This window comes from Berghia stephanieae, chromosome 9, assembly GCF_034508935.2.
Source record: "Berghia stephanieae isolate SIO BIC M18660-M18661 chromosome 9, UCSD_Bste_1.3, whole genome shotgun sequence".
In the NCBI taxonomy this organism is placed as follows: Eukaryota; Metazoa; Mollusca; class Gastropoda; order Nudibranchia; family Aeolidiidae; genus Berghia; species Berghia stephanieae.
In genome coordinates, this window is record NC_088368.1 from 12,960,532 (window position 1) to 12,973,123 (window position 12,592).

The 12,592-nt window shown below is 36.4% G+C and overlaps 1 protein-coding gene across 5 annotated transcripts in view; it reads left to right on the plus strand.

Moving 5' to 3' along the window:
- LOC144979718 (uncharacterized) overlaps nucleotides 1-12,592 on the plus strand; it is a 145,709-nt gene that overhangs the window by 29,232 nt on the left and 103,885 nt on the right. The window contains exon 1 of one of the 5 annotated variants that reach the window (XM_078926661.1): nucleotides 1,129-1,149. The exons of the other annotated variants lie outside the window; for them this stretch is intronic. The gene's annotated coding sequence lies outside the window, so the exon portion shown is untranslated. Of the gene's footprint in view, nucleotides 1-1,128; nucleotides 1,150-12,592 lie in introns of those variants that run through there. 5 annotated transcript variants of the gene reach the window in all.

Here is a 12,592-nt window from a genome sequence, read left to right on the forward strand (position 1 = left end):
ACCACGATGTTGGAGTCAGTCTACACATCTACTAATCAACTACAAACCTACGAATCACTTAAAGCAACAACACACAACATACCAAACTCATGTGACACACAGTCCTGACGATGGCTGAAAGGCCTGGAACATCGATGTAGATTGACTCCAACATCGTGGTAAATATATCACCCCAATCATTCAGGATTCAACGATTGGAAGTCGCACCTCGGACCCCGTTGATTACCTCTGTCTCAGCCCACGCTTCAAAATTCCAAGCTATGCCGCTGATCGCAATGACTGTTTGACCGTAACCCTCGTTAACTGATAGTCTGACACCGTAGCCACCGTAAAGTTATAGCCTGACACTGACCAAAAATGAATGACGTCAAAATGCTAGTCTTTTGCCACAATTGAAAACGAATCGTGAGTTGTATTCAATAGTTCAACCGTTGAAATAACTTGTTTCCTTGAGCTCTACTAACGACAACTCACTAGACGCTACACAATCCTAAAAAATGACGTCAAACTGCCAGTCCTGGAGGGTTTTTGTGTCAGGCTAAAGTTAACGATGACTACGGCCTGACACAGAACCCTCTAGGACTGGCAGTTTGATGTCCGGTTTTGAGACATTTGTTCACATTTCAAATTCAACTCAGATACAACTTCAATGTAACTGAAATAATTTAATTATTCTTTTATAAAACATGCCACTTCGTTCGTTTCCTCCTCCGTGTTCTGTTACGAAAATATTTATTTCACCTGATGGTTCAATTTGTAACTTATTCATTATTAGTCCTCCGAGGGACTGATTACATACACACTTCCAAGGATTTTGGAACCAGAAAAGCAGTTGTGACGTCACCACTTTGCTTCCCTATTAACATTAACATTGGGGATTGTCATTATCTATAATATGTTTATTTTTCTGTAATATTTATAAATATTATATAGAAATAAATTAACGAAGGCCGGCGCACAGACTACTGTGTAATCTATGGGCCGGCGTGCCCCTACTCATGGGTAGAAGAATAATTTAGAAAGTTCCTGTTCACTTTATGGGGTTAGACTTGTAGTTATGGATTTGAAAACTGGTTCACAATGTGTGTGTGTGTGTTAAGTCTTGCGTTTTCCCCCCTCCAATTATTCAGGCGTGGATTATTAGAAGAGGTAAGTTAGTGTGTGTGTGTGTGTGTGTGTGTGTGTGTGTGGATGTGTGTGTGTGTGTTTGTGTGTAGTAGTAGTAGAAGTAGTAGTAGTAGTAGTAGTAGTAGTAGTAGTAGTAGTAGTAGCAGTAGCAGTAGCAGCAGTAGCAGTAGCATCATCATTTTCATCATCATCATTATCATTCTTATTATTATCATTCTTCTTCTTCTTCTTCTTCTTCTTCTTCTTCTTCTTCTTCTTCTTCTTCTTCTTCTTCTTCTTCTTCTTCTTCTTCTTCTTCTTCTTCTTCTTCTTCTTCTTCTTCTTCTTCTTCTTATTATTATTATCAGGTACCACAAGAGAAATTTTATATATGCTTAAATTGTGCCCCTCTCATTGTATTCGGAAACCATTCTGATAGCTATGAAAACACTTTTTGAATTTTGAAAATCCGTACATAAATAAAAAAAAATAAGAGCGAATTCATTTTTCAAAAACTTAGAATTTATTTGCAATTCGACTGATTATGAAAAAAATCAAACTTTGACGTCATATATCTAACTAAAAATGAACAGAATATATCTATCAATTATGTCAAAATATATTTTTAAAGCATACTGACCAAAAAAATGAACAAGAAAAATTTTTAACCATGCGCAAAATATTTCAAGATTTACAATCAATTAAATATTTAAAAAATTTACGTGAAAACAACAATTTTGACACAAATATGACGAAAGAGCATATTCAACGAATAAAATAAACAAATTTATCTTACAAAAGTATGCAATATTGAAATGTGCAGGTAGACCATGGTCCAGGGAAGAGGTCCAATTTTTCTCAGACATTTGGGTTCAAGAGAGCGAACTTTTGGACAGACGCAATCTCTCGCGTTGGCAGAAAATCTCTCGAAGTGCAAGCAAAAATCAGAAAAAAATGAATATCTCATTAAATAATGCAGATACATGAAAAACAACATGTTCTACGTGGAAATCGAGGGCGCTGAGTCCTAAAATCAGAATTAGGATAGGATCGATATTTCCTCCCCAAAATTCAATATAAAATCATGAATTATCGTTAAATTGTTCAAGTGGACATCATAACAAAATATATCAAACTCCTAAAAAGCTCCTATCAGCTGATTTCAGTTGAGCAATGTTACTCGACCTTCCATTGAGTCTTGTTTCTCCTTTCCATGCCCCTTTCTATTCTTGTTCAGGGTTGATGACACGGTTTTGCCTTAGCCCTGGCCGAGACCCTTAACTGAGAGGAAAGCAGTAAATTGCCCAAGTTTCAGAGTTCTTTATTTTATTCTCCTTGCGAGTCATTTCTGTGTGTTTTATGTAATAGCAATATTATAGATAACATGCCTTTTGATCGAGAGGTCCTGAGTTCGATTCCCGGTCTGATCGGCGCATACTTTAAAATGAGTACCTGGCCGTTAACTGCGTCGTCTCTATCGGGAAAAAATGCAATATCACCTAACAGGTTACATGTCTCGCCTTATATGTTAAGTGCTGCTGTTGGCCAGGCACCCGTTGTAAAGCACTTTGAGCACCTTTAGTGCATATTGCGCTATATAAAAGCTCGAGTTAGTTTGTTTTTAAAACTTTTTAACTGGGATCCTGTCCTTGTGTCTGGGTAGTCAATCAGGGCCTTAACTCTCATCTTTCCTGGTTGATAGAGTAAGTTTTTATCTTTTACGGACATCCGTTTGCTCCCCTTTAGTAGATAGGACCATTGTCTATCGAAAAGTGTTTTTATCTTAAGACACAACAATTCAATTCCAATCACTGGCGTGTGGACAAACAAAAAAAAAAAAACGACAAATAATACCAACTATACTGCTCCCTAGATCTATACTGATCTTTCTATATGAGCGCTCTACCAATTGAGCTATCGGAACCCTAATACAAAAAAAAAAAAAAAAGAATTAATAAAAATAGTTTCTTGTCCCTCCCTCACTCCCTCGCTCCCACCCTCCCTCCTCCTCCTCCTCCTCCTCCTCCTCCTCCTCCTCCTCCTCTTTCCTCTTCTTTTTCTTCTTCTTCTTCTTCTTCTTCTTCTTCTTCTTCTTCTTCTTCTTCTTCTTCTTCTTCTTCTTCTTCTTCTTCTTCTTCTTCTTCTTCTTCTTCTTCTTCTTCTTCTTCTTCTTCTTCTAGTGTTGACGATCCAAAATTAAAATATAATTGTGGTAATAGTACACTGTTAGAAATGTTAAAGCCGCCCAAAAGCATGATATTGCATATGTGTAGTTCTATTGAATTCATTGCATTACGCAATCGCAAATATGATCAATCATCAGATTACTCTTCGTGGTTTTCAATGTGCTTTAAAAGCTCTTATATAAAACTGTAAGAGACCCAGTGGTGCAAATCGGCTCTCCAAACAAAAGTTTTCTCGCTCTGATTTGGTATTTTATATTCTTTAATTTCTGTTTTCCTTTCATTAGCTCATTCAATTCAGCCTTGCTTTTGCACACACTACCAGTTGAAATAACCCAACTAATAATGTCTCTCTTGCTCTCGGCCACCTAAATGTCCTTCACAACCTTCCTCTCTCTATTCGCTTCCATTCTCCTCTTGATGATTTCGATCACTTATCGATTTGTTTCTTTGGATTTCATTCTCCATTGTGGTCCCATCCTAATGGCTCTAGCAATAATCCTCTGTCGTCTCTTATTATTCTGCTTCATTAGCCACCACATTATCTTTGAAGAATTTGAAAATAAAGAGGCATTTCGACGTCTATTTTTTATCGAAATCCAAATCTCTAAATAACCTCTCGCCAGTCAAATTTGTCAAAGGACAAGTCTTTAATACATCAAGAACATCGGGATCTATTGTGCCCCCAAAATCCCCACCATCTAAAAAATCTTTTAACTGTCTTCTAAAAACAACGGGACTCTCCTTTAAAATGACTGACAAGTACCTCTGAACATTTGAATGTGAGTCAAACAAAGTGTAGAAATCAGACGGCACAATGGCAATAAAATCAGGAAAAACAGATGTCATTAATTCAATACTAATACCCTTTTCCCATAACAACAATGACTCCTCCATTTTTCTAACATACCTCGGGAAATCACCATATGAGTTTTGGCTGTTCATAAGCTTCCAGTAAGGCTCGGTAAAATAAATATGGAACAGTGACAATGAGGCAATAATTGAAATTATTCTCTTGTCTTTCAAGTCTTCAACAATACTTTTTATTTAAGATTATTATTCGATGAATAGCGATCTAAAAATGTCATAATGTGTTGTGAGTGAACGATAAGAGCAGTAGCGTTATGGAAAACATTATTGAAGCGGTTGCTCCTGAAGGTGCTGAACCTCGACTGAATACACAGTTTAGAGCCAAAAGTCAGCCACTCAAGACGGCTTCCACTTTTTTCATCACCCCGGGGTTCAAACACACTTGAAGCCATTCGAATCAGTCGAAGAGCAGCAGTTTCAGGGTCATCATGAAACCTATAGAACATTCCACTGGTATCTCGACCAAGCTTTGAACCATCTTCATTTTTTATCTCTTCTTCTATACTTTTAACAGCCTTCTCAGCAGCAGCAAACAAACCAAGCAAAATATGGGCATTGCAGTAAACAAAATGAGTGGATGCATCTTCATCATTCAAATAGTCTTTTTTATATTGAGCAAATTTCTTGTCAAAGCATTTCATTACTTCAGCTCTATCTGAAAGTAAACAGTTCAGTTTTCGTAATATATCCTTAAAAAGCACCTTTTTATCAACAGTTGGATTATCAGACAAATCACATAATTATTCAAATATGTCAACACAGCTTGATAATAGAGTATCAGAATTGTCAGACGCAATCTTGCTAAAACTCAGCTATTTTCCATTGTCTAGTACAATGTGTTGTTCTAAATAATTTTGCTTTTCCCTGCTTGTCCCATCACATGCGAAAGTAAAATGAGTGCATGTATTCAATTCATCTTTGACATGATATTTGGATATAACATGTGCTTCATTTAGGATATTTAGGGCACTGGATGCTTTTGGCAACTCATGTTCATCAATATTTCTATTAAACAAATGTTTAGCGACAACTTGTACGACTTTTGCACAATTCTCAGCAGAGATATGTGCATCCCCTTATAGTGACATATATCAGTGAACTGTCTTCCTCTCCCCTGCTCTCTCAAGCCATCATGAGAATTTTCTGCATGGTTTAAAAGAAAGTTGACTTGATTTTCACAAACAGACAACTCCTTTTTTGCTTTTCTCAATTTTTTCAAAGTTTTACTTTTATTTGTTTGCTCATCTTTAAGTTTATGTTTAAGGAATTCGATTTCATTTTTAAGATTTTGAATTTCAGATTCCCCTTGTCTCAAAACTTTTTTCATATTTTTATTTTCTATTTTTGAAGTATTAAGTTTGTTGTTCAAAAGTTTAACTTTTCTTCGTAGAGATGTGTTAGTTTTATTCAAATGTATAAAAGTTTCCCTCTCCTCTTCTAATGCGCTCTTTCAAAGTTTGTACATTTTGGATAGTACCTTCTAGTGATTTTATTTTGAGAAATGATTCTTTAAGTTTGTCCTGTTGGGCTGAATTTTTAAATCTCAGATGCTTGTTTTCTTCTTCAATTAAATTTGTTGTATCTTTCAAACCCAAGAATGATTTTGCATTTTTTTTCTGGTTTGGTCATTGTCATGTAAAACTTGCATTGTGCCTTCTTCTCCAGCCATTGTTGTTAAGCATAATGCAGCATTTTCTGTCTGAGTAGTTGTCGTAGAAAAATGGCATTGAAAGCATATCTGTCAGTAAATCAGATTTGGAATTTTTTTAGTTTCTTTATATCCCTTAATGAAATTTGGCAAGATAATCCTCAACTAAATACAGAGAGAAGTATTTCTTCCTTGAGTAGCTGCTGTGTTCACTTCGATGCCTGTTTTTTTAAAACCAATATCCATATCTCCAAATTATAAACATAGCCAACACTATTGACCCTAGAATGACAATACTTCGCATCCATTTTCTTATAAAAATTGACAAATAAATGTTTCCTTTAGCTATTAATAGAATACAAATAGCTAAGTATTCCTAAACAATTATTTTCATAACAAATTCAGAACTGCAACAGCAAATCTACAAATCTATAACTAGACGACAACAATTAATGTCGCATAGCAACAAAATGGTGGCGATAGGTTTGGTGTGTGACTGATGTCGATCACATGCCTTTTGATTTGCAAGAAACATATCACATTTGAAATTAAACATTTGATTAGATTAATAAAATCGACACTTCATAAAACATAAACCACGGCTGGAGACTCACTCCAAAAAATTAGAAGTTGATTAAAACCTGTAAAAGTAAGAGGGGTTTTAAGGCTGTTCCATCATTAAAACACACTCACTCACTTACCGACTCAAAATATAAATCATATAGCGCAATCTCCTCTAAATTGTACTTACACAGTGTTTCCGTAAGGGGTTTATACAGATTCAATTGGTGTAGACATCGAAAATGTAGAGGTTTTGCTATAATTATAATCACGCGTAATCCATAATATTTATTTCTGGCTCTATGTTCGATTCTGTTAATACAATTCACCCCGAACGACGTGCACTTATTTGCAGGTCTGACAACCAAATTCCTTATGGGCTTATTGTCGTAATGGAAATCTCCAAAAAATGACGTAAAATATTGTCCATTACAACAGTGTTAAACTAGGCCAATAAGTGGGTTTGGATGTCAGACCTGCATGTATGTACACGCTTACCCCGACATAATACTGTTATGAGGCGGAGGGTCACAAAATGATACCATATTCCGTCAAAACCCTTTTTTTTCTGACAGGGTTATTCAAAATGATCCATCAAACTTCAAAGGACCCCAATTCAATATTACCGTACTCTGAATAAACACATTTAAAAAACAGTTTTTGGGTAGAATAATCGGATTCAATAGTCTGACGTCACGTCGCCCAGCAACGGCGAGCAGCGTGGTTCTTAACAAAGAAACTCGGTACTTTATATTCTTCATGCTGCCTAGAACTTTTCATATGTCATGTGATCAGAATGTATAAAAGTTAATACATGATCAGATTTATAATGTTTTTCTTCTCTGGATACACTTTTATACTCGTCGGAGAAGTATTTAATAAGGGCGTCCCCCATTGTTCCGATAGTTTAGAGCCTGTTACTAAGTTACTCTGCGTCATTACGGGGGAAGTGACGTCACGACTGTTGAGGCGTATTGTTCCTGCAAATATCCGTTTGATTAATATGTCCCCAACTTGTTTTGAGAGTTATTGACAAGACGAGGGTCATTTTAATCGTTGGATATTTCAAAGACGAGTTAACTTGAGCTTTTTTTGGAGCTATTTTTATATAGAGCAATATCCACTAAACGTGCTCAAAGCGCTTTACAAAGGGTCTCTGACCAACAGCAACACGTAACATGTAGAACGAGACATGACGCCTGTTAGGCGATATTACATTTTTTTCGGACAGAGACAACGCTGTTAACGGTCAGGTACTCATTTTACACCTGAGTACGGTGAGAGAATGTGAGTCAAGAACCGTTTCCAAGGATTCAACTATGCGCCGAGCGAGGCTCGGATCCATGCCCTTCCGATCCGAAAGCGAGTGTCATACCACTAGACCACATAGCCGCACTTACCAAAATTATTTAAAAAGTATTTATGTATTTCTGTATAGATAGAATGAAGATGACGTCACTCTGGTCTTTGTTATTGTTTTTGCCATCCGCGTTTATGAGTAATACTCACTAAACGGTATTATCCAGACTATAAACGTTCATGATTACACATAGTTTGTGTGTTGGTCCGTTATAATTCCGGATGGCAATGTTATGTATCTATCTATAGATAGAATGCGCTTGGCCAAGGAGTTCACAACATTGCCATCCGGAAGTATAACGGACCAACACACAAACTCTGTGTAACCATGAAGGTTTATAGTCAGGTTAATACAGAGTAGTGAGAACAACTCACAAACGCGGATGGCAAAAACAATAACAAAGGCCTGAGTGACGTCATCTTCGAACTATCTATAGATCATGGGTAATTGTGTGCAAGGTAAATCAATTTTTAAAAAAAAGGACAGGAACAGTTAGTTAGCCATAAAATAGAAAGCTGCAGTAAAACATGTCATTAGCACCTGTTGAATTTCTATTTATCATCGACTCCAGATCAATCTGACGAACAAAATCGATACGTTTTCCTCATTTTATTGGTGTGATTCGCCACTTCAAAATGGTTTTATGTCAGGACGAATTGGATCTCGGGAATGGGATTTAGAATTATATATAATCTACACACGTGTGCCAAAGTAACTTTACACATGCTTTGAGGCAATTCGTTCGAGTCTTAAGAGACAAAAATGGGACAAATTAAATGTTACCTCACAGTGTCAGGAGGTCAGTTGTAGTTGTTATTATTATTATTATTATTATTATTATTATTATTATTATTATTATTATTATTATTATTATTATTATTATTATTATTATTATTATTATTATTATTATTATTATTATTATTATTATAATATTATTATTATTATTATTTTATTATAATTACAACCATGGGTGAAGGTTAGCCGGTATATTCCGGAAATTCCGGTTTTTTAGTAATTATAATAATCGCCTGCCGGTATTTTGACTTCTCTGCCGGCTTTATCATTATTGTACCACCTGAACTTTTAATACTAGGAAATACCGGTGCACCAGTCCTGTGTAGACTATTTTAATTTTCTTTTAAACACAGTTGTCACTTCTCTGTCATACATTTGTCTGTTGACAGTGGTCACTTTTATCTTTTCAGTTGGTTATTAAACGCATGTTTTATCTAAAATATTTCACACCATTTTTGAAGATTTGCATTGAATTATGCATATAAACTTTTTTTATTCTTCAAATGGTCTCAGATCTCATATAAGCTTCTATACTTCTTGTTAAATAGAACTTGTTAAGTGAAAATTAAATAGAACCAGCATCTTTGGCATGGGTTATTTCCTTTTATAATAAAATTTAAAATACTTTATTTTGATCGTTTAAATTTATAATATTGTTTTCCTTTAATATTTTGTATGAGTCTAATTGTTAAATTATTATTAAATGGGGAGCTGTAACAACGCTTTAGGTTAAAAAATATGCACTAAGACTATTTTTGGGGTATTTTACGTGTGTCTTACATTGGTGGGTATTTCCCATATTTGAATCAAAATTGGATTCAGTAGTCTGATGTCACGTCGTCCGGCAACGGCGGCCATCTTGGTTCTAAACAAAGAAAATCCTTACTTTTTATTCTTCATGCTGGCTAGAACTTTTCATATGCCTTGTGATCAGAATGTGTAAAAGTCAAAACATGATCAAATTTATGTTTTTTTTTCCCCTCTGGATACGCTTTTATGCTCGTCGGGGAAATATTTCATACGGGCGTCCGCCATTGTTCCGGTAGTTTAGAGCCAGTGTTACTAAGTTACCATGCGTCATTAGGAAGGAAATGACGTTACGACTGTTGAAGAGTATTAGTAGTAGTCATCACTGCTATGCTACAACAGCATTGACTCTCTACATAGTTAAACAATAGTAATTTAGCGCGTAGAAATGTGATGTTGCTTGCATATGTGTTTATATTATTATGATCGGAGTGTTTTTCGACACCCGAAACTCGGGTGTATCTTGTCACCAGGTTATTCGACACCCTCAACAACTTCCGTCGTGTGAATTTATCAGCATGGTGGTAGCAGGGCTAAATGGTGCATGCCCTTACAGAGAGAATGTCAGCATAGTATTGCGCATGCGTCTCTCTTATCAACTGAGGAAATATCTATCGTTTGGTGAGATATTATCACTAATTATATTTGAGAAAACCTTTTCAAAATGTTATTTTATATTACTTTAATAAAATAAAAATATAACCAATAAACTTATTTTGAAAAAGTTCATTTGCAAAGAATGAAAAATAATAAGGAATGCACCAAGTCCAAGATTAAGATCACTGTCTTCACGGTTCGGTAACATAGACAAGTTCGACAAATGGATGATGCCAAGTCTGCAAAGATAGATCATCATCAAGCCCTACTGCAACCTCCTCGTGGTGTCGAACGGTAACAGGTCAAGCTGGCCAACTGCAGAGGGCGACAAGAATAGGCAATGGCAAACCATTCTTGTAACTTTGCCGAGTTAACTGCATGAATAAGTCCAAAAAGTTAAACGGTGACAGCGTAAAGGGGAGCATGTTTTCACGGAAGACTGCTGCCTCGCTCGGTTGGGAGCGTGATGTTCGTCAGGTCACACCGAACCGTCAGCCAGTTACTAGGCGAAATAAATTTAACAAATGTGACAAAACCAAAATTGGGACATGGAATGTCAGGACCTGTGCCCAAAAAGGAAAACTAAACAACATTCTGAAAGAAATGAAACGGCTCCAAATAAATATTCTTGGCCTGGCAGAGATGAGATGGAAAGAGCAGGGAACCATGTCAAAACAAGAAAACAACATGACATATAAGATCATATGGAGTGGTGGAACCTCTTTCCAAAAAGGAGTAGGGATGATCTTAGACCAAAAATCAACCAAATTTTACAAAGGGCACGTAGCAATCTCAGACAGAGTTTTGCTGGTTAAGCTAAGAGGACCTGTAGTTGACACCAATATTATTCAAGTTTATGCACCAACAGAAGAGGCGACAGATGCAGATATGACAGAGTTTTACCATTCACTAGACAAAGCAAAACGAATGTGTAAATCACAAGAAGTCCTTATGGTAATGGGGGACCTAAATGCTAAGATTGGCAGAGGCAGAGATGGTGACATAATCGGACCACATGGACTCGGAGACAGAAATGAACGAGGAAACATCTGGGCAGATTGGTGTAGAACAAATAAATTAATGATTTCAAACACCTGGTTTCAACAACACCCAAGAAGAACCTGGACATGGCAATCACCAGGGGACAGAGCAAGGAACCAGATAGACTTTATAGCAGTATCATCAAGATTCAGAAATGGCATATTAAATTGCAAAACCTACCCAGGCGCCGATGTAGACAGTGACCATGTCCCAGTTGTTTGTACAGTAAGGATAAAGTTTAAAGCTATTCAGAGAACAGCTGGTAGAATAAAGAGGGATTACAGGTTATGCAAAGACAATGGCATACAAACAAAAATGAGAGAAGAATTTGAAAATGCACTCATGATACAAAGCCAAAGTGAACCTGATAACGAAAAATGTGAAAAACAATTTGATATATTCCAAAAGTGTGTCAAAGCAACTGCAGAAAAGCATTTACCAATAGCTCAAATAAACAGCAAAAAGGAATGGATGACAAATGAAATTCTAAACCTATTTGAAGAAAGACGAAAATGCAACAGAGGGTCTGCAGAATACCAAACATTGAACAACCACATTAAATCCAAATGCATCGAGGCACACGAGAACTATCTAGACTGGAAATGCTGCGAAATCGAAAGAGAATACAAACCCAACCCCCAACAAGCTCACCAAAGAATAAAAGAACTATCAGGGAAAAGGAAAAGCAAAGCAGCAGGAAGTTGTATCCAAAACAAACAAGGGGAACTGCTATTTGAAGAACAACATATAGAAAGCCGATGGGTAGAATACATAGGCGAACTGTACAATGATCCAAATAGAAATGAACCACCACTGAAATTCAAAGAACCATTAAGCGGACCAAACATCACCAAAAGTGAAATTGAACATGCCATGGAACGAATGAGGGATGGTAAAGCAACAGGCCCTGATGAAATATCTGTAGAGGTATTAAAAAGCCTAGGAGATCTAGCAATTGATGAACTTCACATATTATTCAACAATATATACAATACTGGGAAAATTCCAGAAGATCTCTGTAACTCTATTTTCATAGCAATACCAAAGAAAGCAGGTGCAGTCAGATGCGAAAATTTTAGAACTATAAGTTTAATAAGCCACATCAACAAAATACTGTTGCGTATAATTATCAACAGGCTAAGGAATAAGATTAACCCCGAAATCGCAGAAGAACAATATGGATTCCAACCTGACAGAGGGACAAGGAACGCAATATACCTCCTCCGTGTTTTAAGTGAAAGAGCTATACAGGTTCAGACCCCACTATACCTCTGTTTTGTCGACTACAAAAAAGCTTTTGATAGAGTACGCCACGAAGAAATACTAAAACAACTGCACTCCATTGGCGCTGATGAGAAAGACCTCAGACTCATGCAAACATTATACTACACCCAGCAGGCATCTATCAAAATCGGAAACTCTACAGGAAATTCCATTCCTATTAAGAAAGGAGTCCGTCAAGGGTGTGTTGCCTCACCAGATCTGTTTAATCTATACCAAGAAACAATCATGAGGGCATAAATAATATGGAGGGAATAAAAGTGGGAGGTCACAACATAAATAATATAAGATACGCAGACGATACGGTACTCATTGCAACATCAGAAATCCAACTTCAAAAGA